Genomic DNA, 7,072 nt, shown 5'->3' with positions numbered 1-7,072 from the left:
AATTAGCTCAGGACATCCTTTCCCCCTAACAATTACCCCTCTTTGCTAATTACCTTCAAAAATTATTTTCTCATAGCTTTATGAGCTGCAGTAGTTTGCAACTCAGGACCAGGTACCAGGTGAAATCAGGATCTTGGTCTCCCAGTAGACTGGTGGGGGTGGCTGGGGGGGTAAGGGTGCTATCATCCTCGATGATGATAACATTTCAAAGTGATGGCTCTCAGTTTCTTCAGGAAACATTTGTGAGTTGTAAAATCCCCCAGAGGCTTACTTGGCTTTTAAAATAATTTATATTATTTTAAAGAACAGCTAAAGAGCTTACAATTGTAGTTTCTCTAAAGTAAACATTGTGAAAAAAGGAGGAAGTCTCTTCTCTTATTCTCAACAGAGAGATTTAAGTCTCTTTATTTTTAAATCCCATTTGCACTTTGAAGGGCTATAGGCCATCAAAAAGCAGACACAAAAATAAGAGAAGTGAGGCCTAAATGAACATTTTAAAAAATAAAATTCAAAACCAATTTTCAAAAAAAATAAGTTAATTCATCTGTGAGGTACCTTAGGTAGAACATCAAGGGTGTAGTCTGGAGAAGTATCGTTTGACTTGAGGCACGAGGAAACAATATGAACATTCCAAGTTCTAAAATTCCAAAGACCTGAAAGGAATAAGATTGAGCTGCTCAATGGAATTAAGTTGACCATTACACCTGGAGTGCAACAAAATACAGGGAGTGGGAGAAGATAAACTTGGAGGGGAAGATGAAGGCATGCTCATTACAGCTTTTAGGCTGCAGGGTGGAAATTAGTGTGTATTCTAGTCACTGGAGAGCATCTCAACAGGAACATGCCATAACCTAATTTACACTATAGAAAAACGCTTGGCTTGTGTCTTGCAGATGACCTGGTTAGAGTCGGTGGTGGGAGCTGGGGAGGTATTGGGGGAAGGGTGGAGGTAGAGAAACTAGATAAGAAGCTGTTGCACGTTCCAAACAAGGATGAGTTAGCTAAGGACTCAGGTGGCAACCACAAAAGTTCTGAGCAGTGAGATAGGATCATGGTATGATTGGAATCAAAAGAACTTATGGACACACTGAGTGTGAGGGACAGAATGGAATTAAGCATTCTTTCCAGATTTCAGAGAGACATGGTAAGTAGTGATGGCATGAATTAAAAGATTGTATAGTTGGAGGAAGGAGATTTGGGAGGACAGAAGAATAATGGTGGGCGTAATGGGTTCAGGTAACCATATTGAGCCTAAAACAATCTGGAACTAAGAAGAGAGTTTGCATTTACATTTTTTGTTTCTTTGTTGCTGTGGCCTAATATTTCCACTAGGCATTGCCAACTCTCTTGGGCACCTTTGCTTTGTAGGTTTCAAGGTTTTTGGATATTTCATTGCTTATTGGTGGTGGACAAATCCTATTTTAGCTGCTATTTTCCCTTGATCATGCTCAAGAGCAGTGTTTTCATGTGACCTATTACATCAACAAAGAAGAATCACAACCAGTAAGCCCAATTCGGTGTCAGCCTTCTTGATCACTGAAGTCCCTGCCTAGATTAAAGGTGCTTTGTCATCTGAATCCTTTCACAGTCAGTTCCTGAGCTGAGCCAGGCTCAGCTGGATCTCTGCTCTAGATGGGATCTAATAGCTGACATCAAGATTACCAGAGAATTGAGGTACTTTCTGGAGGTTTTGGGGTAGTACTAAGGATCCAGGTTGTTGACAGAATTCATTCTGACGATTTAGGGCTGTGGTTACTTGCATAGTGGTGATTCATGTGGAATCAATCTCAGCTCTGGAGTCAGCTCATGTGACTCAGCTTGTGGTGTCCTGTCCAGCCTTTAAAGTTGTGGGCAAGTCCTTCTCATCCTCATCTCTCCACATCTGCTTTTGACCTCATCTCTCTTCTTTTGTAACCAAGGGAAGAACCGTCTTTGTTTTTGAGTTCTTACGTGATTCAATAGATCACCTGGATAATTCCAGATACTCTCCGTGTTTTAATAACCTTTACCTGGTAAATTTAATTCCATCTGCAAAATCCCTTCCAAGGGACCAGATCTATGTTCAATGGAATAACTAGGGGATAGATTTGTCAGGGGGAAATCTTGCAGAATCCTGCCTACCCATTTCCTCTGTGTAAAGGGGCTTTTTTTTTTTTTTTTTAAGCCAACTCACCAGTTCCTTAGTTTTACACAGATGTGCTGACAGCTCAGTTCCCCCAAATTAGGGGACTAGCTATGCTATGATGACATAATATTCACCCATTTATTTATGTTTTTAATCAGTATATTTTGAGTTCCTAAGTTTGAGAACTAGAGGCATTGCAATAAAGAATAGAAAGAGATTTTACGTTCTCGTATGGTTTAGATGCTAAGGATAGATGCTAACAGATGTTATTTTGATGTTTAAATAAGACTGGTAATTTGAAAATTAAGAATTTTTTACTAAACATCAGACATTCCAGTTAGTTTTTAAATCATTACCTTGAACATGACAGAATCAGTGTGTTGGTTATCTTTGCCTGATGCCTTTCTTTGCCATTATCTCATCAAGAAATAATAATTCCTCTCTCCCCATACTCTTTTCTTACCCTAAGGTCTTTAGCATATTGTTTATCTGTTATGTTGATCAGTTTGTCTGCAACTATTTATAGAGCTTCTCCCCTGGAATAGCACCTGTGCACATGTGAGAGAGGACGGTAAATGCCTTTCCTTGTAGGTCTTTGTGGATGTTACATTTCAGCAATGGACAAACTAGGTGTGAGGGACAGAATGGAGTTAAGCATTTTTTCTAGATTTCAGAGAAACATGGTAAGTAGTGATGGCATGAATTAAAAGCTTGTCTAGTTGGAGAGAAGGAGATTTGGGAGGACAGAAGAATAATGCTGGGTGTATTGGGCTTTCAGGTAACCATATTGAGCCTAAAACAATCTGGAACTAAGAAGAGAATTTGCATTTATGTTTTTTGTTTCTTTCTTGCTGTGGCCTAATATTTGCTAACCTTATGGTCTTTAGCATATTGTTTATCCATCTTCAGAAAAATTAGGGGTAGAAAATCATAAATATTCCAAAGAAACTGGATTTTCAGATACCTATCAGGGACCCAGGAAATTCATTGTGAAGTATCAGTGACCTCTAAGATTCAGAGACATCAGTTAAGTGGATTCAGAATTCAATGTCAGTTCATTCTGGGTCTACAGAGAAATCTACGTTAATCAAACCTTTTCAACAGTCAATGACTGCATGGGGAGGAGTCGATGAATAAAAGAAATTATGTTTTGACTTGCTCTTTGGTGGGGACCCTGGTTTGAACTTAGAATTAAATCACTTTTTCCTGATGCATCTATTCTTAGTTCATTGTGGACCCCACTGGACCCTCAGTTATATTTCTTTTTTATCCATGTGGTACCTCACACGGTTGAAATGTCAATGAAAAAGTGTGAGAAAATCTATTATCCTGTCTCAGAGGGCAAATCGGTGAAGACAACGTGCAATTTTATTGCCCTGCCAGCAATCTAAGTAAGTTGATTCGCCTACATCCTTTATTTCATGGTAAAGACTATATTTTGTTGGATTATTAGAAATTAGCCACCCTGAAAGAGGAGTCCAAAAGAAAGTTGCCCAATAAGCCTTGAGAACAGATTAAGTCATCTGATCCAGATGGGTTGCATAGCTTTGTTGGTTTGTTATTCTCAGTGCCACAAATATTAAGCATATTTAATTTATGATAGAGAGAAAGGAAATATGCAGGGAAGTCCAGAGGAGGCAAAATGTCTTCCTCCAGGCTACTGGCCATGTTTTACTTTAACACAAATGGCTGGGATGGCTTTGCTGATGGAAACATGAAGGAATTGGCAGAGTCCCCATGTTCTGTCAACTTCAACATACAATCGCCTTTTGAAATGATGCAGTGTGACCACAGGGCATTTGGGATCTCAGGAACTTTCCTACTCTTCTCACTCCAAACCTTCAAAATGCTTTTTTGAAATGAAGGCAGGTATCGAAATCTGATAAAGGCAAATAACTCATTTGAGCAAACATATATCTGGTCCATACTGGTCCCAAGCCCTAAATTATCTTAAATTATCTTAAAGTGCCATAGAGTTAATGGGAAAGTCTGCCCTAAAAAACAGAAATGGTGCCGGCTGACAGCTGGTGCAGGTTTGAATGACACATGGTCACTGTCTCTCTTGCACACATTTCTTTAAAAGCCAGCAAGCTACTGGTTGAAGACCAGGAACAGAGTATTATTCATTGGGAGGGAAATGCGGTCCTAGCATTTCCAAAGCTTTTGGACCTCTAATAAAACTTTGTGGATAAGAATCATATCATGTTAGAACATGAGTGGATTTTAGGGGTTTGGATCCCCAGAATGGACATGCTGTGAAGTTATTCCTAATTTCCAGGACCACTGCTGGATTTCAAATGTTGACGGCTTGGATTATTCCAACTCATCTAACTACCAGCAGGAGTTCAACATCCTCAAAGTGCCATTTAGAAATTTCTCACACATGCTAAACATCAACTGCAGTTTTTAACCTCCTCTTTTTAGTTTTCCTTCCTTCCATTTAATGTCCTTACTTTACATGTCCTGCTCAAAGGCCACTAGGAGAAGGCAAACCAACTTAACCTTAAATGTTAATGATTGTGCAGAGGGCGCTATCGCTGGATGCTCTTAATTCAGAATCCTTAGGATTCAACATAACTTGAGAGCCCAAACAGAGTCAGGAGTGCCCTTCCTCCACCCATTCTTACCCACTGTCTTTGTGGATGAAGGAATAGAATTCCAGAAAGTTCTGCCTCTTCTGTCCTTCAGGTGCTCAACATGATCCCCATGGAGTTCGAAGTCCATCACGGGAGGGGCTTGTGGTTATTCCATCTTCTCATTCTATGCTTCCTCTAAATCACTTTCCAGCACTCTTTTCTCCTAACAAACCTCGAAAAACAAATATCAGGCAATAAAGATTCTGACTCCAGTTTTTGATGCTTGCTGACAGCTTATAAGCCTTATTTCATCCTCTTCCCCTTCCAAGCACATATGAACAAGCCTTTCTGTGTTAGTGTCGATGGGAAATTCAGACCATGAATGGAAACCCCACCCAGTCCCATCCTCTACAAAAACCACAATAAAAATCTCAAACCACATCCACCACCAAAGTACTATCAGGCCTCCCCCACGGCGACTGCACTCCCTCTGCCCTTGCTCCCCCACCATGTGGTAACTCACATTTGAAGTGTGAATCTGTACTCCTAGAATATATAGAGTTCTAAAACAATGTTAACTCAATTAAAAAAACAAAAACAAAAACACCTCAATCTGGTCTTCTTTCCTGACTCTCTCAATCTAATTGTCCAACCAGAATGGGGATCTTGCTCTGATCTCCCCAGAATGCATATAACCTCTTGGCACACATATGACATCATCAGTCTTGACATGCCCATAAAATTTTGGGGTGAGTGTTCAGTCTCCTCTGTAAGATGTCTGCAACATGTTTTATATGCATGTCTTTATTTGCAGCTGGCATAACGTAATGTTAGCATGTGGCCAGAATGAGAGCTGATCTCACTTAACCCCTTTGTGTTACCATATCTCTAATTTTTATATTTAGCAACTTGAACACAGACAAAAGGTTCTCACATGGTTGAATGAAATTTTCAGTGAACATTTCCTCACCTGTCCACTTGTCGCAGTCTGAGATATATGTTCCACAGCAATTACTCTGTAAACTTAAATTTCAACTCTTTCCTCCAAAATATATTTCATTATTCCTAATTAAACTACTATTATTATTAGTTTAGATTTAAATCATGACTCAGCTTCCTACTCTGGAAGATGAGAAGTTAGGTTTTTTTGACCTTACCTAACCATATGTTCGGTATCCTAACCATATGTTTTATCTGAGTTATTATTCATGATTTTCATTAATAGCATCTTCAGTGATGTTTGCCTGCTGTTTATTTTTGATATGAGGCCTCAGGCTGACAACAAGAGGTGGCAGGTCACTCCATTCTGAAGGGCACCTGTTCTCGTGGTTTCCTAATCTCTTTCAGAGCCACCTCTCGGGAGGATGCCATCCTGGTCCAACATCAGGTTACAGGGGGACTTGCTATACTTGAGTGAACTCTTGGAATTTGAGAACCCAGATTTGGAGCTTCACAACCATCCTCCTCCTCCATGGGGCTTTATGCAACAAATAGAAGACACTGAGGAGTGAGGTGCCTCCAAGTCAACACCATTGAGACTGAAGCCCATGAAGGGAGCCAAAGGGACTAGAAACATGTGGGGAAAGTTCTTACAACATCTTCCTGTTTGTAAGACTTGGACAATATAGAGTTGAATGAGTGATGCCACCAGGAACACCTGTGTTCTCAGAACCAGTTCCCATGTTGGTGACTCATCTTCTGAGGACTGTGAGCCAGTGACTGAGCAGCTGCAGGACAGCATGGGATGCCTCTGTGGGCAGTCTGCACCAGAGAACCCCAGTGAGTGGCAAACACTCTGGTAGCTGAACCCCAGTCTGGGGTTCGTCTGCGCCTCCTTCTCCCTCTCTTTTCACAGGTACAGTCTGAGGCTCCTCCCTGCTCCGGCTTCTCCCACACGTGCCCCTGATGAACCTCTCATTTGTCCGGGCATTTGCTCCCCAGAGGACTCAACAAACACCTAAGGCAGAGATGTTGAGACGTTGCACACCCGAAAATACCCTCATTCTATTATTTAAATGGAGTAATGTTTTCCTCAAGCGTGGAAATACTGAATGAAAATCATTTTGCCTCAGAATATTAAAGATATTGCTTTATTATCTTCTACCCCCTGTTCCTGTTGAAAAATGGGCAGCCGTTCCTGATTCAGTTTGTGTGAAAAAGAGTCTCTCTCTCATCATATTTCATTTGCATTCTACTCTGTGGGTGGCCGGCTCTCACTCTGGCTCTCTGCTATAAAGATACGTGTGATTCATTTAGGGCCACCTGTAAAACCCAGATATTCCCACCATCTTGAATCGATTTCCTTGACTTAATCACATCTGCAAAGACTTTGCAGTGTAAGAAAACTTCACATGTTCCAGGACTAGAATTG

At 40.7% G+C, this 7,072-nt stretch overlaps 1 long non-coding RNA gene across 1 annotated transcript; it reads left to right on the top strand.

The window, feature by feature from the left end:
- The first annotated feature begins 666 nt into the window (after positions 1–666).
- On the top strand, positions 667–6,777 carry LOC119254874 (uncharacterized). The gene is made up of 3 exons (XR_005127398.2): positions 667–1,144; positions 3,351–3,516; positions 6,049–6,777. It is a non-coding gene; the product is annotated as an uncharacterized LOC119254874 (long non-coding RNA).
- The last annotated feature ends 295 nt before the right edge of the window (positions 6,778–7,072 follow it).

Source organism: Talpa occidentalis, unplaced genomic scaffold (assembly GCF_014898055.3).
Source record: "Talpa occidentalis isolate TD23 unplaced genomic scaffold, MPIMG_talOcc4v2.1 talOcc4.3, whole genome shotgun sequence".
Classification (NCBI taxonomy): Eukaryota; Metazoa; Chordata; class Mammalia; order Eulipotyphla; family Talpidae; genus Talpa; species Talpa occidentalis.
This window is presented reverse-complemented; position numbering and strand designations above follow the sequence as displayed.